This window comes from Mus caroli, unplaced genomic scaffold (assembly GCF_978045245.1).
Source record: "Mus caroli unplaced genomic scaffold, Mus_caroli_1 scaffold_15, whole genome shotgun sequence".
In the NCBI taxonomy this organism is placed as follows: Eukaryota; Metazoa; Chordata; class Mammalia; order Rodentia; family Muridae; genus Mus; species Mus caroli.
The window spans coordinates 54,303,861-54,319,404 of NW_028227270.1; the positions used below are offsets into that span (position 1 = coordinate 54,303,861).

Below are 15,544 nucleotides of genomic sequence, written 5' to 3' on the forward strand. Positions count from 1 at the left end.
TCGTGCAATACACCCTGATGAGTTTACTCTCCCTCGCTCCACTCCTCTCAGACACTCCTCCCGTAGATCCACTCCTCTTCCACGCCCCTTCAGAAAAGAGCAGGCCTCCAAGAGACAACAATCAAACATGGCTATATAACATGTTAAAGCAAAAGCTGTCATATTGAGACTGGACAAGGCAACCGAACAGAAGGAGAAGAGTCTTAAGAGCAGTCAGAAGTGCCAGAGACACATCTGTACCCACTGTTAGTAGTCCCAAAAATCTCAGCCTAATAGCCATAACATATATGCAGAAGACTTGGTGCAGATCCATATAGGCCCCATATTTGCTACTTCAGTCTCTGTGGACCCATATAAGCCCTGCTTAGTTGAATCAGTGGACCATGTTCACCTGGTATCCTATATCCCCTCTGACTCCAATCATTTTTTTCACAGTGTTCCTTGAGCTCCAAGGGGAGAAACCCAATGGAGATCTCCAATTTAGATTCTCTATACAGTGTCTGGCTGTGGGTCTCAGGACCTGCTTCCATCTTCTGCCAAAGAAAGGTGAAGTGAAAACTTCTAGGTTTTTGGAATGTTAATTATGTCAAATGTTTTGCTGGGGCACAGAGGTCAAAGGATGTCTTACAAACATGGGAAAGACTGCTTTGCTGAAGCAAACACAGGTGAAAAGACGTTTGGATATAGCAGGCCCAGGTGAAGGATGCTTAATGATGGACTATAAATATGACTACACACAGTGGGGATAAGCACTGAGCATTGGTTTGGTTTGCTCTTCTTCGCTAGTCTTTGCTAAAGACACACATGTATTGGTTCGCCTTACATAGCATTGTTGACCTCAACTTATAGTAGTGCTGCCATTAGAGAACCTCACCCAAGAACTTCTGGTGAAGTTCCTGAGGCAGTTTGCCACTTCCATGGTTTCACCTCAGGCCAGTTGGTGAGCCTGGTGGTTTCTTCAGGATTGAACTATAGCTGACCCGTCCAGCAGGTCCAGTTATTCAAGGGTCTCGAGGGGACCTTCTCCTAATAACCAAATGGGGGGGGGGGTAGAGAGAGACGAGGGTCTTGTACGAATAACGACACAGAAACCGTTCTGAAGTTGTATCAAGACCCTAAATGTATTGAGAAAGGTCCAAGGCTTAAATGCACAAGCAAAAGGGGAAGTACAGATACTTATCAGCGGGAGGGGTGGGGCAATACAAGCAAAAGGAGAAGTACTTATCAGTGGAAGGGGGGGCAATAGAGTTGCACATTCTTTAGGCAGTTACACGGGGAAGCAGGAACTTGGTGGTATCAGGGTGTGGTCAGGACATCAGCGATGACTTAAGGCTGGAACATCCCGTGGTTGTTCTCAGAATCGATGTGTCGGTGGCCCGCTTTTGACCCCCTTTTCTTCTGGGGGTGGGGAGAGGCACAATTCACTTGGGAGGCAGAGGCAGGCGGATTTCTGAGTTCGAGGCCAGCCTGGTCTACAAAGTGAGTTCCAGGACAGCCAGAGAGCTACACAGAGAAACCCTGTCTTGAAAAACAAAAAAAAAAAAAACAACAACAAAAAAAAAAAAAGAGTTGTCTTAATAGCTCCCAACATATAGCTGCATTCTGTCTGCTTGCTGAAAGGACTGGACTGTAGCTGTCTGTTCAAGTCTGGTGTCTGCCTGGCTAAAGGACTGGTCTGCAGCTGCTAAGTTATATTTGGTGCTTGCTCTAGGACTGAATTGTTGCTCAAGAAGTTCAAGCTTGCCCCCAAGGAACTATTGCTGAGGAAATCTACTTCCCCTGTACTCTAATAACTTTTCTCTTCCACTACTTCTGCTGGGTGGTGGGCTAGAGGAGAGGGTGAACTCTTATAAAAAGTAGATTGCAAAAAATTATGCCTACAGGAAGCCTTTCTGATGACAACTTAATAAGGCACCACATATGAGTATAGCAAAACATCATTAGAAATAACTTTTATTGGGTTTTGTTTTGTTGCCAGTTGTATTTGGTTCTACACTAAGTCTCTTGGCTACATAGTCTCCAGTTCCTGGGCATCCTGGCAATGTAGGGATACCTCTAGTAGAATGAATAAACATTTGATGGCCACTCCCATAGTTCTATACCAACATTTCCCCAGCACAACTTGCAGGCAGGATAGACTGTAGGTGGAGGATCTTGTGCCTGAGTTGGTGTACAGGATACTCTTTCTCTAGCCTGCAGAGTACCTTTCCATGCAAAGAGACTAGAACATTGAAGTGAAGGCTCCATGCAGGCACCAGCTCAACGTCTCTACATTCAGTGAGCTATGTAGATGTTGTCCTCAACATTAGAATGTCGTTGTCAGTTTTTAGACAAAGCTCCCCTCCCCTGTCCTGGCCTCAGAGAGAGTTGTTTGGAAATCTTCATGGAACCTCTGTGGCCAATAACTGAATGCAACTGAGTTCTATCACTGGAAGCCTTGCCTAGCTACAAAAGATGTTCAGTTCAGACTCTGTATGCTCCATTACTAGGAGTTCTCAATAGGGTCACCCTCATAAATTCCAGGAAGTTTCCACTGCACTGGGTTTATACATTGCCTTCCAAATGTTGCCTCCCAATTTGCATAAGAATAAGAACAAAGAGGAAAAAGAGAGAAGTGCAGAATATATATATATATATTCTGCATATATATATATATATATATATATATATATATATATATATATACACATATATATCCCTTCAGAGAGAGACAGAGACAGAGAGAGAACAGTTTTACCAGGGCAGATATAGAGAAACAGGTTGCAGAGAGAGAACACAGTAGACCCAGTTGAGGACAGAGTGAACCAGAGAATGGAAGGAATCCAATGATTAGAACATACTGCTAAAGTTAGTATGAGTTCAAGCAGGGCAATTCAGTGAGAAGCAGAAAGAAACCAGTTTGAATCAGTCAGCGTGGAGAGGAGATTGGAGGCAGAACACCTGAGTTGAACCAGCCAGCCAGAGCTCAGAAAGAACTGGAAAGGGTGAGATCTAAGCAGTAAGTTGCAGAGGCTGAAAATATTCTAGGCCTAGATAAGGCAGTACAGAGACTAGAAACTTTCAGGTCTAGGCCTAGGTTAGAAGACTGAGGTAGTAAGCCTTGGAGACAATAATTACATTTGGCAAATAAAAGTTACTTTTACAGAATACATACCATATTTGTCTTTCTGGATCTGTTACCTAACTCAGGATGATTTTTTTTTCTGCTAATTGCATGCATTTTCCTGCCAATTTCACAATGTAATCTTTTAATAGCTAAGTAATACTAGATTGTATAAATGTAAGACATTTTCTTTTTTTTCCTTTTTTCTATTAGATGTTTTCTTTATTTACACTTTAAATGTTATTCTCTTTCCTAGTTTCCCCTCCAAAAATCCCCTATCCTCCTCCACCTTCCCCCTGCTTCATAACCCACACACTCCCATGCTTGGTCCTGATATTCCCCTTTACTTTGACATAGAGCCTTCACAGGACCAAGGGCCTCTCTGCCCATGAATGACTGACTAGGCCATCCTCTGCTACATATACAGCTAGAGCCACAAGTTCCACCATGTGTGTTCTTTGATTGCTGGTATAGTTCTGAGGAGCTCTGGGGGTACTGGTGAGTTCATATTGATGCTCCTCCTATGGGGCTTCAGACGCCTTCAGTTCCCTGGGTATTTCTTGGGTTCCTTCATTCGGGACCTTGTGCTCCATCCAATGGATGACTGAGAGCATCCACTTCTGTATTTGCCAGACACTGGCAGAGCCTTGCAGGAGACAGCTATATCAGGATCCTGTCAGCAGGCTCTTGTTGGTTTATCCTTAGTGACTGGGTTTGGTGGTTGTTTATGAGGTGGATCCTCAAGTGGAGCAGTCTCTGGATGGTCATTCCTTCAGGCTTTGCTCTGAATTATGTTTCTGTAGCTCCTTCCATGGGAATTTTGTTCACCATTCTAAGAATTAATGAAGCATTTACACTTTGGTCTTCCTTCTTCTTGAGTTCCATGTGTTTTGTAAATTGTATCTTGGGTATTCTAAGTTTCTAGGCTAATATCCACTTATCAGTGAGTGCACATCATGTGTGTTTTTTTGTGATTGGGTTACTTCACTCAGGATGATATCCTCCAGATCCCTCCATTTGCCTAAGAATTTCATAAATTCATTGTTTTTAATAGCTGAGTAGTACTCCATTGTGTAAATGTACCACATTTTCTGTTTCTATTCTTCTGTTGAGGGACATCTGGGTTCTTTCCAGCTTCTGACTATTATAAATAAGGCTGCTATGAACATAGTGGAGCATGTGTCCTTATTACAAGTTGGAACATCTTCTGCGTATATGCTCAGGAGAGGTATTGCTGGATCATCTGGTAGTACTATGTCTAATTTTCTGAGAAACTGCCAAACTGATTTCCAGAGTGGTTGTACTAGCTTGCAATTACACCAGCAATAGAGGAGTGTTCCTCTTTCTCCACATTCTCGCCTGTATCTGCTGTCACCTGAATTTTTGATCTTAGCCATTCTGATAGGTGTGAGGTGGAATCTCAGGATTGTTCTGATTTGCATTTCCCTGATGATTAAGGATGTTGAACATTTTTTCAGGTGCTTCTTAGCTCTTCAGTATAACTCAGTTGAGAATTCTTTGTTTAATTCTGTACCCCACTTTTTTAATAGGTCTATTTGATTTTCTGGAGTCCAGCTTCTTGAGTTCTTTGTGTATATTGGATATTAGTCCCCTATTGGATTTAGGATTGATAAAGAAACTTTTCCAATCTGTTGGTGGCCTTTTTTTGTCATATTGACATTATCTTTTGCCTTACAGAAGCTTTGCAATTCTATGAGGTCCCATTTGTCAATTCTTGATCTTACAGCACAAGCCATTGCTGTTCTATTCAGGAATTTCCCCCCTGTGTGCACATCTTCCAGGCTTTTCCCCACTTTCTTCTCTATAAATTTCAGTGTCTCTGGTTTTATGTGGAGTTCCTTGATCCTCTTAGACTTGACCTTAGTACAAGGAAACAAGAATGGATCAATTCACATTCTTCTACATGATAATTTCCAGTTGTACCAGAACCATTTGTTGAAAATGCTGTCTTTTTTACACTCCATGGTTTTAGCTCCCTTGTCAAAGATCAAGTAACATCGATGTGTGGGTTCATTTCTGGATCGTCAGTTCTATTCCATTGATCTACCTGTCTGTCATTGTACCAGTACCATGCAGTTTTTATCACAATTACTGTGTAGTACAGCTTGAGGTCAGGCATGGTGATTCCCCAAGAGATTCTTTTATTGTTGAGAATAATTTTTGCTATCATAGGTTTTTTTGTTATTCTAGATGAATTTGCAAATTGCCCTTTCTAATTGTGTAAAGAACTGTGTTGAAATTTTGCTGGAGATTGAATTGAATCTGTAGATTGCTTTTGGCAAGATGTTTACTATATTAATCCTGTCATTCCATGAGCATGGGATATCTTTCCATTTTCTGAGATCTTCTTTGATTTCTTTCTTCAGAGACTTGAAGTTCTTATCACACAGATCTTTCACTTCCTTAGTTAGAGTCATGCAAATAATATAAGGTATTTTATATTATTTGTGACTATTGTGAAGGGTGTTGTTTCCCTAATTTCTTTCTCAGCCTGTTTATCCTTTGTGTAGAGAAAGGCCACTGATTTGTTTGAGTTAATTTTATATCCAGCTACTGCACTGAAGCTGTTTGTCAGGTTTAGGAGTTCTCTGGTGGAATTTTTAGGGTCACTTATATATACTATCATATATTCTGCAAAGAGTGATATTTTGACTTCTTCCTCTTCAATATGTATCCCCTTGATGTCCTTTTGTTGTTGAATTGCTCTGGCTACGACTTCAAGTACAATGTTGAATAGGTAGGGAGAAAGTGGTCAACCTTGTCTATTCCCTGATTTTAGTGGGATTACTTCAAGTTTCTCTCCCTTTCGTTTGATGTTGGCTAATGGTTTTCTGTAGATTGCTGCACACCTTCTTTTTCCTGTGCCTGCGTAAGAACGAGTCTCTCGAGCGGATAGGCAAAGAGTCAGATGGTGACAGACAGAATCAAGCACACAAGAGAGGTGTTGAATCTGAATGTAATTTTCTGGTAAAACATGAGACTATTATATTACAGCGAATTATCAGGAGCTACAAATCACAAGTAAGACAAGGTACACTGAAATTTACCAGATACAACAGAAAAGAATTTGCAGGAACTATTTAAATGTTTACATTAGGGATAACAAGCCCTGCCTGGGAAAAGCCTAATGCCAGGCAGGAATTTCACACTTTAGAGTTTATAGCACCAGGGGGTTTAACTCTTGACAGGCTTCAAGAGTAATGTAGTGTCACTGACCCCGATATTCTCTAGGCCTTGTTAAATTTTATCTAATCTGGAGACTATCTTACTTATCAGGATAGTATATTAACTCACTCCTGACATGGAATGTAACCTGTAGTAAAGATTTCTACCTCAGTGAGACTTTTAGTCTTCTTTACGAAGACAGCTGGATTAATGGCTAGTGTTTTTATTGTTTTATAGCAGTGCTTAATTAGTTACTGAATAGGTTAAGCTCCTTGCTGTTATCTGGGATCTTAGAACACTGGAAAAGGCTTTAGCTATGTTAGAATTCAATCTTAAAAGGCATTACAATAAGGTAATACTAAATAGAGTGCACGTGAATCCATACAACAGACTAGCGGTGAGTGGAGGATTGATATTATGATTTATAAAAATTAGGGGAAAAAGATGCCAGACCTCAGGAAGAGAGTTCCCTTTGAAACCCATTGCTTCATCGGTCAGCTTCCTAGCTTTCGCTATGTCAAGCTGACTCAACCAAAGTACGTGACAGTAGATTGCTTTTATTATGGTTAGGTATGGGCCTTGAACTCCTGATCTTTCCATGACTTTTATCATGAAGGGGTGTTGGATTTTGTCAGATGCTTTCTCAGCATCTGAAGAGATGATCGTGTGGTTTTTATCTTTGAGTTGGTTTATATAGTGGATTACATTGATGAATTTCCATATATTAAACCATCCCTGCATCCCTGGGATGAAGCCTACTTGATCATGATGGAAGATCGTTCTGATGTGTTCTTGGATTCGGTTAGCAAGAATTTTATTGAATATTTTTGCATCGATACTCATAAGGGAAATTGGTCTGAAGTTCTCTTTGTTTGTTGGGTCTTTGTGTGGTTTAGTTATCAGAGTAATTGTGGCTTTATAGAATGAATTGGGTAGAGTACCTCTGTTTCTATTTTGTGAAATAGTTTGAGGAGAGTTGGAATTAGGTCTTCTTTGAAATTCTGAAAGAACTCTGCACTAAACCCATCTGGTCCTAGGCCTTTTTTGGTTGGGAGACTATTAATGAATGCTTCTATTTCTTTAGGGGGTATGGGGCTGTTTAGATCATTAATCTGATCCTGATTTAACTTTGGTACTTGGTATATATCTAGAAAATTGTCCATTTCATTCAGGTTTTTCAGTTTTGTTGAGTATAGCCTTTTGTAATAGGATCTGATGATGTTTTGGATTTCCTCAGGTTCTCTTGTTATGTCTCACTTTTCACTCCTGATTTTGTTAATTAGAATACTGTCCCTGTGCCCTCCAGTTAGTCTGGCTAAGGGTTTATCTACCTTGTTGATTTTCTCAAAAAAAAAAAAAAAAAAAACCAGCTCCTGGTTTGGTTATTCTTTGTATACTTCTTTTTGTTTCTATTGGTTGATTTCAGCCCTGAGTTTGATTTTTTTCCCTGCTGTCTACTCCTCTTGGGTGAATTTGCTTCCTTTTGTTCTAGAGCTTTTAGGTGTGCTACCAAGATGCTAGTGTGTGTTCTCTCTACTTTCTTTTGGGCAGCACTCAGAGCTATGAGTTTTCCTCTTAGGACTGCTTTCATTGTGCCCCATAAGTTTGGGTATGCTGTGGCTTCATTTTTCATTAAACTCTAAAAAATTCTTTAATTTCTTTCTTTATTTCTTCCTTGACCAAGTTATCATTGAGTAGAGTGTTGCTCAGCTTCCACGTCAATGTTGGTTTTCTATTATTTATGTTGTTATTGAAGATCAGCCTTAGTCTGTAGTGATCTGATAGGATGCATGGGACAGTTTCAATATTTTTGTATCTGTTGAGGCCTGTTTTGTGACTGATTATATGGTCAATTTTGGAGAATGTGCTATGTGGTGCTGAGAAGAAGGTACATCCTTTTGTTTTAGGGTAAAATGTTCTGTAGATATCTGTTAAAACCATTTTTTTTCATAACTTCTGTTAGTTTCAATGTGTCTCTGTTTAGTTTCTGTTTCCAGGATCTGTCAATTGATGAGAGTGGGCCATCATTGGGAAGAGAGGCCCCTTGGTCTTGCAAACTTTATATGCCCCAGTACAGGGGAACACCAGGGCCAAGAAGTGGGAGTGGGTGGGTAGGGTCGCAGGTGGGGGGAGGGTATAGGAGATTTGGGGATAGCATTTGAAGTGTAAATGAAGAAAATACCTAATAAAAAATTGGAAAAAGTAAAAAACAAAACAAAACAAAACAAAAAATATATATGCATTCAAAAAAAAGATGCATGGCATGAAGATTTTCTTTCAAATTTCTGAAGCAAAAAAAAAAAAAAAAGAAAGAAAGAAATACTAAGGCATGAACCAGGTAAGGCAGAGGAAGTAAAAGGATGAAGAGGGGATAAATGCAGTGAGCTCTGCAATGTACATGCAGTCAAGTTACTTCTGCTAATTTTATAAATACCATCAGACAAGAGAGGAAAAGTTACTGTGTTCAAATTTATATTGTTATAATCCAATTCATTTTTGTACTTAAAATGGCTTTAGGCCATGCCTTATCAATTTCTGAGGTCCATAGCTAGAAGGTCACAGTATTCAACTGGCAATCCCATGTTCCTATGTGTATTGAGATTCCAAGGGAACCTAAGTTCAGCTCAGTCTTAAGGAATGTTCATAGTTGATTGTTCCAGAGTCATGCTAAAGAATGTCTTGTGCTCACTTGTATCATGCTAGACTTTCAGAAATATTTTTGCCATAACTGTGTGCAGTGATTCCCACAAAGGAGATTGTCTTTTTTTCCCAGTGTAGAAGTGATGTTAATGACAACTGTGTATGAAACAAAACAAACAAAAAACTGTATCCCAGAATTCTTTTTGCCTCCTGGAGGTCCCACCTTCTATTCTACCCTTTCTTTTTTTTTTTTTTTTTTGTTTTTTTTTTTTTTTGTTTTTTTTTTTGTTTTTTTTTTTGGCTTTTCGAGACAGGGTTTTTCTGTATAGCCCTGGCTGTCCTGGAACTCACTCTGTAGACCAGGCTGGCCTCGAACTCAGAAATTCGCCTGCCTCTGCCTCCTGAGTGCTGGGATTAAAGGCATGCGCCACCACGCCTGGCTCTATTCTACCCTTTCTTAAACGCCATAGATTTTTTTTTTAATTGAAAGGTGATGCATCTATCAAATATACAAGGTATTCTCTCTACAATCACTAGCATCCTTAAAACCTTCAACTTGAAACTGTCAATTATTCTAATTCTACTTTTACTTCTAAAGCACCAATACCACCAGCAGCATCCCAAGGCCATCCATAGGTGTACCTGCTTTTCCTTTCAGGATTTTATTCCAGTAATACTGCCACTCCAGCTGGGTGTTAACACTAGGATGAAAAGGTGACCTTCCTATGCCACGATTACTTGTAAGAGCCTCTGTTTTTCCTGTAAGAAAAAAATTTAAATTGTCTCTAAGTACAAAAGGATGTTAAGATCATGTATTGGACATTTTTTCATGAAATTTTAATTGTATAACACTTGATCTTTAATCACTTACACATTAAATCTTAAATAAGCTAATATACTCATCACCATATAACATCACCTAACTTTGTTTTGTTTTGAAGACAGTCTTCTGGAATTCTTTATATAGACCAGGCTATCCAGGAACTCACAGAGATACACCTGCTAGGATTAAAAACATGCTGCCACTAAGCATGGCTTCAGTAATGTTTCTGACAAACGTATTCAATCTAAAAGCAGCAGAGGAAGTTTTCCATGGCTTCTGATTTCTTACAATGAAAAACAGGCAACTCAGACCCCAGGTTCAGACTGTAGAAATAGATAATGAAACAAAAACTATACACAGACTTTTATAATTCTGCTATAAATATGTTTACCCTCCATTTTTCTTAAATTTTATAATAGAAATAATAGAAGATTCATGCATAGCAATGAAAATCTGATTATTTATTTATTTATTTATTTATTGCCCAAAAGGAAAGTAATAATGAAAAGTAATGAAAGACCCACAACGTGAGGACTCCCCCACGTTCTGACTCAGGAGAGGCGACACCCCAAATCACACAAGAAACGGTCTTGCTGCGACTGCAAGAGGATTTTTATTCAAGAGCGCTCTTGGGCCCATGGTCATACACCACGCAGGGGTAGAGGTCTGTGGCGCCCCGAGTAGCTGAGTAAGGGGGTATTTAAAGGAAGAAACCACAACTCAAGGAGGTGGGGAGGGCGTTGTTGGAAAATACCAAAAATACCAGTTAAGAGTCACAAGGAAGTGTAAAGTCACAAATGGCACAAGGAATACCTGGTAATTGTGAGGGTTATTTCTCAAGACAGTTTCTAAGAGCCCCTAACGATAGCACATTTGCATTGTAGGTTCCAGCAATGGTCAGGGTGGGTCAGGGTGACTTTCTTTTCTTTGAATGAACACTCTTTGAACCCAGGAAGCGGGTGGGTGGAGGAAGGAATGTCTCTCTCTATTTTATGACCAGCACCTGGAGCACTAAGCCACAAAAGCCACACTCCCAAGCCTGGGCCCAATAGCCTCAAATTTTGTTTTTACTTTGCTATACTTCTTCAGTACAAATTTATTTCTTCCTCAGTGATGGCAGTAGAAAGCATGATCTGTGGCAGGGTGAGCTCTGGGTACTCTGCCACTGTCTTGAGCCTGCAATAATGAAGATACTTGTCTTAGGGTTTTTCTGCTATGAGCAGACACCATGACCAAGGCAACTCTTATAAGGACAACATTTAATTGGGGCTGGCTTACAGGTTCTGAAGTTTAGTCCATTATCATGAAGGTGGAAACATGGCAGCATCCAGACAGGCATGGTGCAGAATTCTACATCTTCATCTGAAGGCTGCTAGCAGAATACTGGCTCCCAGGCAGCTAGGAGCCCACACCCACAAGGCCATACCTCCCAAAAGTGCCACTCCCTGAGCTGAGAATATAATATACAACCATTACATTCCACCCCCTGGCCCTTATAGGCTTGTCCAAACATAAGCCTATGGGAGCCATACCTACACATAGCGTAATGCAAATTGCATTTAGTACGATGTCAAAAGCACCCATAGTCTATAGCAGTCTCAACAATAATCATCCAGTAACTTAACTGTAAAATCCCCAAAGCAAGACAGGAAGCCAGCTGGGCTCTGCATCTCCATGTCTGATGTCAAAGCAGTCTTCAGATCTCCTATTCCTTTTTCCTCTTTGTTGAGGACAACAAACTTTTTTCTCCTGGGCTGGTTCTACTCCCTGGTAGCATAGCAGCTTTCCTTAGTAAATAGCCCAACCACCACTCTGTTATCTCCAAGGCAGCTTCTTGTTTTAATGTCTGGGACCCATACATAATCTGGGCCTACTCCAAAGTGGAGTCACTTCTTCAGCTCTGCCCTTGGTAGCACTCTAAGCTCAGGTTGATCTATTCCACTACCACTGCTGCTCTTGGTCATTCCATGATACTGGCATCTCAAATACACTGGGGTCTTCCGGTGCAACTAGGCTTCACCAGTAGCCTCTCATAGGCTCTCTTCATGGAGCCAAGCCTCAACTCCTTTGCATGATCCTTTCAGTCCTGGGCCATCAACTGCAACCGAGGCTGCACTTTCATCAATGATCTTCCGTGGCCTCTCAGTGCCAAGCCTCAGCTGCTCTTCATGACCCCTTCATGCCTTCAAAACCAGTACCACCTGGGTGACTATTACATGTTATCAAGCATAGCTGCAGCATGAGGTGCAACCTTGGCTATCTTTGGAACACAGTTTCTTGGCGCTCTCAGAAAACACTTCCCAGTAATGCTGGTGTTCGGTGAAAAAGTATGATGTAAAAACAAAATTCTAGGCCTTTAGGCCCAGGCTTGAGAATGTGACCTTTGTGACTCAATGCTCCAAGGTATGCTAATCATAAAACAGATAGCGACATTCCTCCACCCACCCGTTTCCTGGGTTCAAAGAGTGTTCATTCAAAGAATGTACTATTGTTAGGGGCTCTTAAAAACTGTCTTGAGAGATAACCTGAACAATTACCAGGTATTCCTTGTGACTCTTGTGACTTTGCACTTCCTTGTGACTCTTAACTGGTAAGCTTGGCAAGTCGGGATCTTGCTCTGAACTCTGAGATATGCATGCCTGACTCCTGAGGTTAAAGGTGTGTACCAGCATGCCTGGATTTAAGCTTTTCTTCACCTACAACTAGATCTGTCCTAGAATGTAGAGATCTGCTTGCCTTTGCCCTCAGGAATTAAAAGCTTGTTCTGCCCAGTGTGGACCAAAATTTAGCTGGGTGGGATCTTGCCCCAAGGTCTCTACTCCCTTAATTCAAATTAATATCCTTGTACGCATTCAGCTCCAACCACTTCTGGGTTTCCTTTCTAACCTTGCAATGCTTATTCAAAATGCTCTTCATGAGAACAAAGTCAATGATGGGCGTTTCTGAGGCTTCTTTTGTCATTGTAATTAACCTGAGGCTCCTTAGCCTCAGGCAGACTCTTCAGCGGAGGGCAAAAAATAGCTACTTCTTCACCAAACTACAAAAAACAAGTCTCTAGGCCACATACTGAAATTCTTCACTGAAACTTCTTGCACTGGGTCTATACAGTTCCAATTACTCACAGCAACAAAGTGTTCCATATTCCTGCTAGGATAGAACATGAAGCCCCACTTGGAACATTCCATGGCTTTCCAAATCCAAAGTTCCCCAAACTTAATTCCTATAAGCGAAAACATGGTCAAGCCTATCACAGCAAAATCCCAGTCCCTGGTGCCACCTGTCTTAGCGTTTTTCTGCTGTGAGCAGACACCATAACCAAGGCAACTCTTATAAGGACAGCATTTAATTGGGGCTGGCTTACAGGTTCTGAAGTTCATTCCATTATCAAGGTGTAAACATGGCAGCATCCAGACAGGTATGGTACAGGAGGAGCTAAGAATTCTATGTCTTCTGAAGGCTGCTAGCAGAATACTCCGAAAATCTGATTTTTAACATATAACCTAATATGAATTTCAAACCTCAGATATTGCTTTGGTTAAGAACATTACTTTACCCAAGGAGCTAAAGGGATCTGCAACCCTATAGGTGGAATAACAATATGAACTAACCAGTACCCCGGAGCTCTTGGCTCTAGCTGCATATGTATCAAAAGATGGCCTAGTCGGACATCAGTGGAAAGAGAGACCCATTGGTCGTGCAAACTTTATATGTCTCAGTACAGGGGAACGCCAGGGCCAAGAAGTGGGAGTGGGTGGGTAGGGGTGTGTGTGTGTGGGGAGGGTATGGGGGACTTTTGGGATAGCATTGGAAATGTAAATGAGGAAAATACCTAATAAAAATATTAAAAATTAAAAAAACATTACTTTAATGTATCATTTCCTTTTATGTATTAGTTTAGAAGACAACTATAATGTTGTAAAATTGATTTGCATGTGAAATAACACAGGCTTAGAGGAACTGGAGAGTCAGAACAAAGAAACACAACACGCAAAGCTTTCCTGCCTCTCCACATAAACTAGACAAAAGAACAATATACTAGAAGGTAAGTTGTCCCTATGCTAAAATCAATTCTTTCAAATTAAAAAATTCCCTTTCAGAGCTGAATCACAATTACCTAGGACAAAAATAAAGCCTTGTTGGGAATCTAGGATTTGCACATAAAAGAAAAACTCACTTTAAAAAGAAATTGCTAATGTAGTTATCTTGTCAAGAAAGAACTAAAGAAAAATCCTAAATAAATGCTTCTGATACTAGTAAGTAGTACACACATAATCCTGAAATTTCATTAAAAAAAAAAAAGACTGCCCAGATGATTCAACTCAATGATACAAAATTATCACAACCCAAATGTTAGTATGTTTACCTACATGAAGGGAGGAGAGTTACTTGAACAGAAGGACCGAGAGTCTGAAGACACAGGATACCAGAAATTTCCCCTTAACAAACAACAAAAAGATAAGGAAAATATTCAGAATCCCTCATCTATATGAGATAACAGATTCTGAAGGAAGATGGAATATTGTAACTTGTTTAAGATCCCACAGCCCTGATCTGGGACTGAGAACAAAGCAGAACAGCCCCAGGCATGCCAGGGCAGGGCTGTTGTTAAGGCATTCCTAAGAACATCTTGGCCGTAAAGATGAAACGGTATTCAAGGACAAATGGGACTATATTATCTAAACTAACACCATCTGGCCGGAATCTCCCCTCAATCTGTAGACAGGCAGGGTCATCTTATCTAGTCCACGCCATTTGGCCGGAACCTCCCCTCTGTCTATTGCCCCTTGGCGCCAGGTAAAAGTCATACATCAACTGGTTGCTATGTGAACAAAGATAAGCCCCAAGCCCACCGGAACAAAGCTCTGATGCCCCTTTTGCTGATATGTAATCTTTCTGTTAATGAATCAACCCCATGCCTTTGTCAAAATTCTTTGTATTCCTAACCCTTTGCTTCTTTAAAAACCCCTAACTCCTGAGCCTTGTTGTCGATTCCCCTGCCTCCTGTGTGAGGTACATAGACCCAGAGCTCTGCTAATAAAGCCTCGTGCATCTTGCAACAAGAGAGATTCTTGTGTTCGTGGGTGCTTTCCGTCCCTGGACTAGAGTGGGGTCCCTATATTTGGGGTCCTACAATTCCTCAATTTAAGACAGTCTTCCCTGTATATTGCAACTTACACCAAATAGCAGGTTTCTAATTTCCCAACACTTGTGATAATGGATTCCAGGCAATTTGAACGAAGGGATAGATTTGACTGAGAAATATCAAAATATTTTCCAAAGAATACATTATTATCAATTCACACACCCACCCACCCACCCACCCACCCACACAGACACAAACACACTTATATGTATCAATTTTCTTAAAACAAACAAGAATACAGACCTTTGAGATCTGTCAGTCCTTATACTTCCTGAGACAAAGAAGCAATCAATATCAACATGCCTTACAGAGCTATGATGTCTGGGTTCACTCAATACTGACATATTGTCTAAAAGGAAAAAAAAAGAACATTCAAACCCAGATGAATTTTTCTCACTGAAAACAGATTTAATTAATTTTAGAAATCATATTTAAGGAGCATAATATAGAATAATTTATGGACTGTATGCCACCTTAATAGACAGATTTCAGTTTCTTTAGTTATCTGATAGAATTTTAAATCACTTGAACAATACCATGGTATTATGTCCTATTCTACTTTCTAGCTGTATTCTTTTAAAATTATAATTTTATAAGATAAATCTGATTATAACAATTTTAATATGTGTACTTTTGCATACTTAGGTTT

At 40.3% G+C, this 15,544-nt stretch overlaps 1 long non-coding RNA gene across 1 annotated transcript; it reads right to left on the minus strand.

The window, feature by feature from the left end:
- Positions 1-1,146: 1,146 nt before the first annotated feature.
- Positions 1,147-15,233, minus strand: LOC115032939 (uncharacterized). The gene is made up of 4 exons (XR_003838591.2): positions 15,139-15,233; positions 14,120-14,188; positions 9,572-9,688; positions 1,147-1,398 (listed from the first exon to the last, which is right to left on the minus strand). It is a non-coding gene; the product is annotated as an uncharacterized LOC115032939 (long non-coding RNA).
- Between the last annotated feature and the right edge of the window lie 311 nt (positions 15,234-15,544).